The following is an 11772-nucleotide window of genomic DNA, read 5'->3' as shown; positions in this document are numbered from 1 at the left end:
TGAATCCTTTTTATTGTCAGGTTGATGGTGCTGATCTGGCAAGTGTAATGCTTCCTATATTACTGATCTACTACTTGACTGGCAACCCTACCATAAAGCAAGGTGAAAGCAGCTACCTCAGGCAGTAGATATGGGTGCCATTAAGGGTGGCAAAGTAGGAATATTTCTAGATGAGTGGTTACCGTAGGATCAGTGCCCCTCATGCATGTATGTTTTCTACATAAGTGGGAGGGGGGCTGCCATTTGTTTTATTTACCTCAAGCATCAAAATGCCGTGAGCTGGCCCTTACTCAATATAAATATGCACCACAAGGAGGCTCTAATTCTCAGCTATAGAGAGAGCAATGTTACAAGCTTATATAAGCCTATCCTGCATTTTCAAAATAACATTAAGAAACAATCTTATAGCTACATTGCAAAAAAGGGTTTTCCTTCCAGCTGGGTCACTGAGATACAAAATCAAGTAAAATACATTCTGTTTCCACAGGACAAACTTGTGTTGGCAGAGCAGCATTCACAGGTGTGCAAGGTACAGAGAACGTGTAAATGAACTGAATGTTAACAGTTTGTTGCCAACCCTTGAGAAAATAGGGGGACTATTTCTTTAAGAGATCTGGGGCAGGGAGACAAGCCTCAGCTGCATCATGGCTCTCTGCTCCAGAGCTCAAAACATAACTACCCTGAGTCATCTTCAGGCTTGGAGGTGGCTAGAGTCCCACCAGGTCTCCTCTGAAGTGGGCATCCTGACCTGAGCGTGACAGATACTGTTGGAGGTCTCTCTTCCCAAAGGTGATGCAATTTTCCTCTTGGTCTGTCAGGATGACCCCATTTGCATAGCTAGTGGCAGCTGGGACTAGAAAGCTGCTGTTGTTCTGCATGGCTGGAGGGCATGAGGATGGTGACATGCGTGCAGCAGAGCCCACAAACAGCAACACTACCAAATGGCCTGGCTAACATGCCAGACTTAACCATCTGCTGTGCCTGGGTCCTGTTCTCCACATGGCACAGTTAGCAGCTCCCACTCAGTTTGATCCTTGCCAAAGCCATTGGAAATATATATTTTAAATGAAGGAGGACAGAGAGGATCCCTCCAAGACAGCAACCTTCTACATGCCTACAGGCACCTACCCTGTGGAATTCCCTCCCCTTAAATATTAGACAGGCACCATCTCTGTTATCTTTTCAACACCTATTGAAGACTTTCGTCTTTCAACAAGCCTTTTAAGTTGAGACCTATCCCAGTTTGCGTCTGTGTTGGAATTGCTTTTTAATATGTTCTTAAACCTTTTTTTTAAATGTTTTTAATCTTAGAAGATGTTTTGAAAGCTTTTTTTAAGAAATGTTTTTGAAGATGTTTTGTTTTAATGTGTTTTAAAATTTGTTTTCATGATGTTTTAATGTTTTTGGTGCTTTTGTTTGCCACCTTGGGCTCCTGCTGGGAGGAAGGGCAGGATATAAATCAAATAATAAATAAAGCATTCTGTGTAACAATACATAATTGAAAAGCATGAGTTAAGGGGCAGTATTCACAACTGTTGTAGATTGTTTGCCTTATTTCCTGATATAAGAAGACATTTTAGTTCATATTTCTTTTGTCCAGCAGGCCGTCACCCAAAGGCTGAGCTTAAGAACTGGGGAAGCATGAGCTGGGAAGTGCTTGGTTCATTTTATTCCCAAACATATTAGGTAACCTTAAGACTTCTGTGGCCTCCCTGGCCCAGTCTGGCACTAATACTGGCCTACCTTGCAGGTCTGCAGGATTACTGAGATTATTTATGTGAAGCACTTGAAAGGCCCCATAGGAATACTAAGCATTATTAATATTATTCAAACCTTTCTTGTTTAACCAAAGACCAGCAATTGCATAAAAGTAAACAGATCACTCCAATCATGATTAAAACAATTATTATAACACATTATTGCAAAATCCAACATCCCACACTATAAGAGTAGTAAAACAGCACATTACAAAAGAAGTTAGAATTATTCAGATGCCCCAGCCTTAAAAACCACCCCAGCTTGATCCCATGATGCCAGAGCTCCCCTAATAAGGGTGAATAAAACCAGCAGACTCCTTCCTCTTCCGCATTTGGGCGACCATGCAACTTTGAAGCCATGAAACATCCCAGCACCAATGAAAAATTAGAGTTCATTGTGAAGGAAACATGGCACATGACTGGGCCTGGATACAAGAGGCTGATGAATGTTTGCCAAGCTGGTCTCTTTGCACCAGACCAAGTAGCTTTTAGCCAGTTCTTCCAAACAGTTTGTCAAATGGAGGTGCTGAAGGACTGAAGTAGAGCCAGAGCCACAGGTCCGCAGGGTGGGGTAAGGCTCTTGTCCAGCAAAGAAAGCTGAGCTTGGTTGCAAAGGAGTCCCATTTCAGCCCTGCTACTTGTCTCTTGGTGCCAGAAACCATTAAGATGTTGGAGAAAGCAAAGAGGACAACCTCCAAAGAGAGGTACTGACAAGAAACCAATAGGCTTAAAAAGGAAAAATAGCAAGGGAATGGGAAAATGAGGAAAGAGACAACAGCTCTAGGCGGTCATGTTCTTGCCATTGACAATGTGTTCATCCAGACTGAATAATTTAATTAGCTTGAAAAAAAAGGAAAGTTGAGTTTCCCTTAAAGTAGACTAGCTAGGGCCAACTCTGGGGAGTATTGGGATGGGAGGAGTGGCATGGATGATGCAAGCTGGGAATGGCGGAAAAGTAGAGAAAAGCAATTTATCCTCCTTTTTCCTATCACATGCAATTCACCAGGGAACATGATGTTATTAGTGGGCTCTTAAGCTTCCCTGACTCACTCACTCTCCAGGGAACTAGGGAAAGGGACGCCAGCTAAACAATTAAGTAAAAGGCAGTTTAAAGTTGGCAAACAAATGCTATTCAGGGAGATGCTGCTTTTTAGACTCCGGGTCCCAGTTGACAAGAAACTGATGCCAGAGACTTGTCGGCCAAAGGAAAAGAAGATATAGGAGTGATGAGAAACAATGCAAGGAAAAAGTTGCATGCAAAATGACACCCATCTAGATTCATCCTGTTTGGAGCAGCCTATCTTTGGCAGCAGAATGTCTCATGCAGCAAAGCATCAGCACTGGACCATAGGCAGCCAAGCACAGACATGCCAGAATGTGGGATTCCTGGCTCTATTAGGCTCAAAGTCAGGATGGAGTACTGCAGAGGTCTAGGCCCTGACCTAGGCAGAGCCTAGAGGCTTCAAAGTAGCACGGAAAGTCAGTACAAAGGTAGCATTAATTGCAGGCAAAGCCAGGGCAACCTGATGCCCTTCTAATGTTTCATTGTCAGAGCTGTAGTCCAAAACATCAGGAGAGCATCCAGTTGGGGAGGGGTGGTCTAAGCTGGGGAATCAGACCAAAAGAGGCTGGAACAAAGACAATAGGAAACTATCAGATAAAGAAACTAGACTTCAGGAAAGCAGAAGGTAGGAAAGGGGACTAGAAGACAGAACAGCAGAAATATCTAGACAGCAAGGAGGAAATCACACAGAGACGACCAGAGTCCAATTCTTCATGCAAAGAGCCAGGCTTGATTCAGGAGCACCTATAACCATGGTGGAAGTGGGGCAAGAGCAACTCCTGTTTGGGTTCATTTGTATTCCAGAAGGAAGATAGAGTCAGGGTCCTCCAGCTGGCTAGGCTTGCCTACCTTTACCTGTGCTGTTCTCTACCTAACTTCCTTCCATTGTAAACTGATATGTTCAGGGACGCTTATCTGCCCCACCTTCGTCTTCTTCTTCGACTGTCCGAGGAGAAAGGAGACATCTTTGTCTTTGTTCTCTCTCCTGAGTCATGAGGGCAATACCCAAGTCTGGGCATTGCACCTCCAACTTAGTTAGTTAGAACTAGATACGCCTTTCCTATCTACTATGTATTTCTATAAATAAAGTAGCTTATCTTATTTTACTAAGTCATAAATCTCAGTGATCTAAATGCAGGGTAAAAGCCTGCTACTTAGGTAAATACACATACTGGCACATAAGCAGCTCAGACCACTGAGGATCTCTGCATATATACAGTATGCATATTTCCATAACAAACCAATAAGGTTACCATCTCTTCAACCAACTTCTGTAACTGTGCTTTTAACTGCAAACTAGATCTGCAGACATTAGCAGATGATAATATTCAACTCCATGCAGTGAAAAGCTTCATCTGCTGATTTCTAATAATCAGGTTGTTGTTAAAGGCACAAGTGCACATCTACCTAGGGTTGTTTTTACAGTTGATAACTGTAACAGGCCAGATCAAGAGAAATCAATGGGCTGCCTGGGGAGGAGCAGGTGGAGGTGGTGATATATTAAGACTTGGGAGAACACATTCCATCTTCTTGCTCTATGTTGCATGCTTGAGTGGTTCATCATAATGCAGACAAGGAAACTCCTAAGTTAAATCTTGACTGATTCTGAAAGTTCTTTTGATTTTACTGCCTTCTATGAATCTGGAACCAGTGACAGAACACCAATAGCAGTTAAAATTATACTGGTAGTGAATACTTGTATCCTTGACAATGGAAACGCTTGTTTCTCCCATGTGATAATGATTACTTGATTCCTTTGCTGTCAAGTAACAAAACGGCTAATATCCAGCAGTTGGGAAGCAACCCCCAAGTCACTCTCTAGAGATGCCTTGTATATTGATGCTCATCTACATGGTGGTTTACTGTGTGTTGGGTGCTACTCAGATCTCCTTTAAATTTGCATGGTTCACATGACATTACCAGCAAAGAGAAGCTATCACACAGTTCCCCCCTGTAATCTGTACTAACCCAATCTGCTGATAATATGAAAAGTGAAGGAAAAACCATCTCCACTCTGTTTCTCTAGTGGTTGCATATGCTTTGCTCCAATGCTTTTAGGTGGGTGTGTCAATCCTTCCCCTCTCCACGCCCACTATCTCCTTCTCCTTTCTTCCATTTTGTTTCCTGTGGACTAACAAGCACTTCCAGCTGCTCTCCTCCCTTCTGCTGGCCTTTTTTATGTTGCTGCAAACAGTGCCTTTATTTTCTTTTTGCCCTAACTTGGGCGCAAAAGCATAACACCGCTCAAACAAAGAAATGTATTTCAGCTATGTATTCAATCTTAGGCAGGGAAAACACAGACATTCACACTTTCAGTTTCTTTTAAAGGAACCTACTTTAGCTGGTAGAACAGACTGAGCATGCTCTGTCATCTAGCAACCAGAGGGAGCAGAAATGCATAATTAGAGGGCGGTGCCACAAGGAAACAGTAAGACTAATTCACTAATAGGCAAAAAAAAACCCTTGTGGTTTAAGAACATACCGATAGCCCACAGATCTTTCTATCAAACTTTAAAAAGCAGGGAAATTTGGCAGCTATAGTGAATGCACCAGGGGAGCAGGAGACCTGACCTCCTCTCTGAGATGTTGTACTGCTCTACACATTTGTAAAAATGCAAGCACAATTTGAGCTGGTCTTCCTGTGTAGCTTGGAAGAATTTGGTAACATGTGCCACAAAATGGGCTTAAGACTGCACCATCAATTATTGTATGCTCATTGAGTTCAATGGGATTTACTTCCCTGCAATCATGTTTAGGATAGGTGAAACTGACCACAGGGGATGGGCAGAGGGAGGGGAGGAGAAAGGGCAGAGGGGAGGAGGGAGATGGGAGGAGGGGGAGGTTTGATCATTTGCATGCTTATTGAGTTCAGTGGGATTTACTCCCACGCAATCATGCTTAGGATAAGTGAAACTGACAGGTGGGGAGGGAGGGCTGGAGTGGGCAGGGGAAGAGGAAGGAAGAGAAGAGGGAAGAAGGGAGGAGGAAAGGAGAGGGGAGACAGGAGGAAGGAGAGGGGGAGGGGAAAGTCAGGTCTGATTATTTGCATGCTTATTGAGTTCAGTGGGATTTAGAGTGGCCGTTCATTCGGCCAGATAGGCGGCCTAAAAATAAAATTTTATTATTATTATTATTTACTCCCATGCAATCATGCTTAGGATATGTGAAACTGACAGGTGGGGAGGGAGGGCTGGAGTGGGCAGGGGAGGAGGAAGGGAGGAGGGGAGGAAGAAGGGAGGATGAAAGGAGAGGGGAGGAAGGAGAGGGGGAGGGGAAAGTCAGGTCTGATCATTTGCATGCTTATTGAGATCAATGGGATTTACTCCCATGCAATCATGCTTAGAATAGGTAAAACTGACTATGGAGGAGGAGGAAGAGGGGGAAGGGACAGGAGAGGGAAGGAGGAAGGGAGGGGAAAGAGGGGGAGAGGTGAAGGAAGGGGAAGGGAAGGGGCAAAAGGGAAGGGATAGGAGGGGAGGGCAGGTTTGATCATTTGCAGGCTTTTTAAGTTCTATGGGATTTATTTCTGTGCAATCATGCTTAGGATATGTGAAACTGACCTGGGAGAGGGGCAGGGAGGGGGAAGGGTAGGGGAGAGAGGAAGGGGGAGGGGAGAGGGAGGGGAGATTAGGTGGGTGAGCAATGGGCAGAGGGAAAGCCCCTTTCCTTTCCAAAAGGAAAACATTGTGAACAATATTGTTTTTCAGGGTTTTCCCCACCTTTTTATTTTACAGCACACACGTGTAAACCACCCAAATTTAAACCAAAGCTGTACCTGGCTACATCCACACCAGACCTTTATTTCACTTTAGAGAGTCATGGCTTCCCCCAATGAATCCTAGGACGTGTAGTTTGTGAAGGGTGCTGAGAGTTGCTAGGAGACTCCCTATTCCCCTCAAAGAACTGCAATCCACAGAAGAGGGGCTGACTGTTAAACCACTCTGGCAACTGGAGCTCTGTCAGGGGAATAGGAGTCTCTTCTCAGCGTCCTTCACAAACTACACTTCCCAGGATTCTTTGGGGGAACCCCCTGATTAGCCAAGCCAAACAGTGACTCTGGCTTTTAGAACACTGACAGTTCTTACTGAGCATGCTCAATGCTATAATAGACTTCAATGCTAAATTTCTTTAATTAAAAATCAGCCATGCATTTGTTTAACTTTTAAACTGTAGAAAATGAAGGTCAGAGTATAGCCCAAGTCAGTACTAGGATTACAGGTACTCTGTGAACATGGCTGATCTTTAATTAATTTCAACAAATTATGAAACCAATTTAAAAAAAAGTCCAACGTGGGTCTGGATTTTTTTTCGTTTTCCACTTTGAACTCTCGATTCTCTCTGAATGTTTTGTGTATTGCCATGACAATGTAGAGATTTGTTAAGCAAGCATTTCTGAGTTCAGGACTATAGGTTTTGTTTGGAAATGTGCTTATGGGAAGCAGCAGAATGGCATGGGGGTATTTTCAATTTAACATTGCGGAATGCGAAAAATCCACTCTGGCTATAGTATACAGCCACTCTTGTGGCTGTATAATCCTACTCAGAGGAATGCCTACTTGTGTGAATGGGAAACACCAATTGGCAGCTACCATTGAGCAGGAACTGAAGACAATGCAAATCAATAGCCAAGGTAAAAGCAGTGTATTTGCTATGAAGAAATGCTCCCATGTAGATGAGCCCATTGACACACAGAAAACATTGAAATTGTAATTGATTGATTGTCTGCCATGCAACAAAAACTGACTAATTAAAGGGCCAATTCAGAAATGTTGTGGTCGCATCTGAAAGAAAACAGCTAATCAAAGGGCAGTAGTGAAGTAGACATTGCTTTTTTATTTTATTTCTTTAATATTACATTTATAGGCCACTTTTCTTCAAAGAAGCTCAAGGTGGCATGCATAGTTTTCCTCCCTCCCTATTTTAACCTTACAACAATTCTGTGAGGTAGGTTAGCCTAAAAGACTGTGACTGGCCCAAGGTCACCCAGCAAGCTTCATGGCCAAGTAGGGATTTGAACCCTGGTCTTCCAGGTCCTAGTCCAACATTCTAACCACTACACCACACACACAAAAGGAGGGGCAAAAGAAGTAACGATAAAATAAAGGGCAGGTAGACAGGAGAACCCTGAATATGACTTTGTCAGTTCACACTGGTCAGGCTGGAACTGAAATTGCAGTTTAAGCTTTATAAAATCACCACAAATCAAGTCTGGAAAAAACAGGTAAGACAAAATAGAAATCACTGGAATGATGCAACTATGAAAACAATGTAATCTGAATTTCCATAAAAATTGAATGAGTTAATGAATGATTCCAGAGAATCTAGCTATTGTGAAAGTAACCAGATAATCCTTCCTTGTCACTTGAGGCCCAGGTGGCCTCGTTGGCACGGAATGCTTTTTACCATCTTCGCTTGGTAGCCCAGCTACGTCCCTATCTGGACAGTGATGACCTCGCCTCAGTTGTTCATGCTCTGGTAACTTCTAGACTGGACTACTGCAATGCGCTCTACGTTGGGCTGCCCTTGAAGACTGTTCGGAAACTACAGCTAGTCCAGAATGCAGCGGCCAGACTGCTGACGCGGACCAGAAGGTCCGCTCATATAACACCTGTTCTGGCCCGTCTGCACTGGCTTCCTATTTGTTTCCGGGCTAGATTCAAAGTGCTGGTTTTGACCTATAAAGCCCTACACGGCATGGGACCACAATACCTGGTGGAACGCCTCTCCCAATATGAACCTACCCGGACACTGCGCTCAACATCTAAGGCCCTCCTCCGGGTGCCATCCCATCGAGAAGCTCGGAGGGTGGTGACTAGAACCAGGGCCTTTTCCGTGGTGGCCCCCAAACTGTGGAACAGCCTCCCCGATGACTACTATCTTTTCGGCGCCAGGTGAAAACCTTTTTATACTCCCAGGCATTTTAAAGTGTGTTTTAATAGCATTTTCATTATTATTTTGTATTTTGGATGTTGTTTGGTTTCTTTTGTTTGTTTTGTTTTTTTATTTATTGTATTTATTGTATTTATACATTGCTTGTTTTTATCTTTTTGTACACTGCCCAGAGAGCCTTCGGGCTTAGGGCGGTATATAAATTAAATTAAATAAATAAATAAATAATAAAATCCTTTTTGAAGCAAACATCACCTTTGCAGTTTCTGCATTAGGGCCCTTTAGTGCTGCTGAGACATTACTCTTCCACAATAAGCTGAAAGCAAAATTTAAACTGTGGTCCCACAAGGCAGGTAATATACCAGCAATGGCCAAGATTCTTCTACAATATTTATTTATTTTATTTATATCACGCCCTTCCTCCCAATAGGAAGCTCCATACAGTTCTAGAAGGTGTGCTTAGGACTGTAGCCTTCAAGAAGCAAAGGGCTCCTGATCTGGTATGGTTTAAAGCAGGAGTTCCTAAACTGTGGTCATGAACTTGATTCAGGTAGTCCATGGCATGTCTGCGAAGAATGCTCACAATTTGAATTGTATGGAATTCAAATTAAAATGGAAATGGACTGCCTTCAAGTTGATCCTAACTTATGGCGACCCTATTGTGAAAGGAATTCTGATTTTATCCCCTTAGGAACCCATCTTTAAAGTATGTTTAATTTGCTGAAGTTAAAATATAATGTTTGCAGTGAAAATTATAAAAGAGAAGCATGTTTGCTTAGATGTTCTCCTAAATGCAGGCTTGAAGAGATTGTGGTTTGTGGTTAGCATGTTTCCGGAGCTATTGCCGAAGCAACATCGTGTAAAAGAGGAACTATCACAAGAATGATTCTTAGGAGAAATCACATATGCTGGTTTTACATTGTGTGAAGTGTTGATCATTACTCTGTTTTGAGATGTTTCTGGACATCTTGTTATGTACCTTAAATGTGTCAAAACAAGGTTAGAAGGACATAAAAACCCTTCCTCTTTCGTGTGGATGAACACAAACAGTCCTTAGACATATAGGCCAGGTACGTGCCCCCAGGGGAGGATACCAGGGCAGGGATTGGCACAGGGGGTCACAAGGTCCAATCTATATATGGTGTATTAATTATTATAAAAAGCAATGTTTTCCTGTTGATTGGCAGAGTGAAGTTCAAGAGAGCTTCCTCTCCCATTATGCATACTGGTATTTTTTGTTATTGATCAATAAACCTCTGTCGTTTGGAGCACAATCTTTGGTCTGGAAAGATTTTCCTTCCACACTATGAATAGGGTGTTCATGATAAGGGGTATTCAGAGGGGGTTTACCATTGCCTCCCTCTGAGGCTAGTCCTCCCCAGCTGGCTAGGGCCTGCTCACTTGCCACAGCTGCACAAGCCAGCCCTTCCTTGTCCACGACTGCCAGCTGGGGGGCAACTGGGCTCCTTGGGACTATGCAGCTTGACCACAGCTGCACAGGTGGCAGGGCAGATAACCCGTGAGCCACTCACTGTGGGGGTGATCTTTAGCTGTTGCCTTACACCCAGGAGACACGAGTGGGGATTTGAACTCACAGACTCTGGACTCCCAGCCAGGCTCTCCTCCCCACTGTGCTATACCAGCTGTTCAAATTGCAATACAACGTAAGAAATCAAAGCAGCAATAAAAATACAACTGAAAAATCATACGGCATCTAGCACAGCACATTGCAATTGCTACAACAGGCAAAAAAAATCATTAAGTGGTCCACCAAGACCCTCAGTAATTTTCAAATGATCCATGGGGGGAAAGGTTTGAGAACCACTGGTTTAAAGTAGCTCCTGCTTTTTTGCAGCCACAGCCATAAAGTATGCCCTTTAACTAGTTGTTTCCAGAGCTTGAAAGATTACTTTAAAAAAGTAATAAATTACAGTTAGTTACATGGCCCAAAATAGTAGCAATTACCGTTACAATTGCTCTGAAAGTAACTGATTGCTTTGCTTTTACTCAAAAGTAATCACTACAGTTACATTTTAGTTATTTTTTAAAAAAATTGCCTACAAGGTGCTGGCCTTGGCTGCCGCACATCTGCATTACGCAGGGGGTTGAGCTTGGTGGCCTTATAGGCCCCTTCCAACTCTACTATTCTATGATTCTATAAGTAGCCTAAAACAACATTAAAAATAAGCACACACACAGAGGGTAGTAAAATAATTTTTTATCCATAAGATTAACAGAATGGCATAACAGAATCTCACATCCCCCCACCCCCAGCAGTGATGATACCCCAACACGTATAATTGAAATCAAAATGCTGCTTTTACAATACATTTCTCTTATGTCTCAAAAGAACAGGATGCTCAAAGAGCACGTCAGACAAGGAATGTCTTTTTACAGATTATGTTGCCACCAGTACTGAACAGGCATTCTATTCCGGTGCTTGAAGTCATGCCTGTGTTGTGCTGCAAAAAACACTGCAGCACCCCTTTCCACTAAAACACATTTTGATCAGTATGGCAATCCCCTATCATCAAAGAAAAATGCAAACTTTAGTACTTTACTAGTTGCCTTTTTAATTTTTTTTGTCAACAGTATAACTTAGAGGTAACTTAATTCTGTACATATTTTCCAGGGAGTAAGTCCCACTGAACTCATTGGGTAGACATGTATGCACGATTGAACTATCAGAAGAAGGATGCAGACAAACTGGAACAGGTTCGGAGGAGGGCAGCAAGGATGATCAGAGGACTGGAAACAAAGCCCTATGAGGAGAGACTGAAAGAACTGGGCATGTTTAGCCTGGAGAAGAGAAGACTGAGGGGAGATATGATAGCACTCTTCTAGTACATGAAAGGTTGTCACACAGAGGAGGGCCGGGATCTCTTCTCGATCGTCCTAGAGTGCAGGACATGGAGTAATGGGCTCAAGTTGTAGGAAGCCAGATCTCAACTGGACATCAGGAAAAACTTCCTGTTAGAGCCATATGACAATGGAACCAATTACCTAGAGAGGTAGTGGGCTCTCCGACACTGGAGGCATTCAAGAGGCAGCTGGACAGCCATC

The sequence above is a fragment of the Rhineura floridana genome, chromosome 1 (assembly GCF_030035675.1).
Source record: "Rhineura floridana isolate rRhiFlo1 chromosome 1, rRhiFlo1.hap2, whole genome shotgun sequence".
Lineage (NCBI taxonomy): Eukaryota > Metazoa > Chordata > Lepidosauria > Squamata > Rhineuridae > Rhineura > Rhineura floridana.
This window is presented reverse-complemented; position numbering follows the sequence as displayed.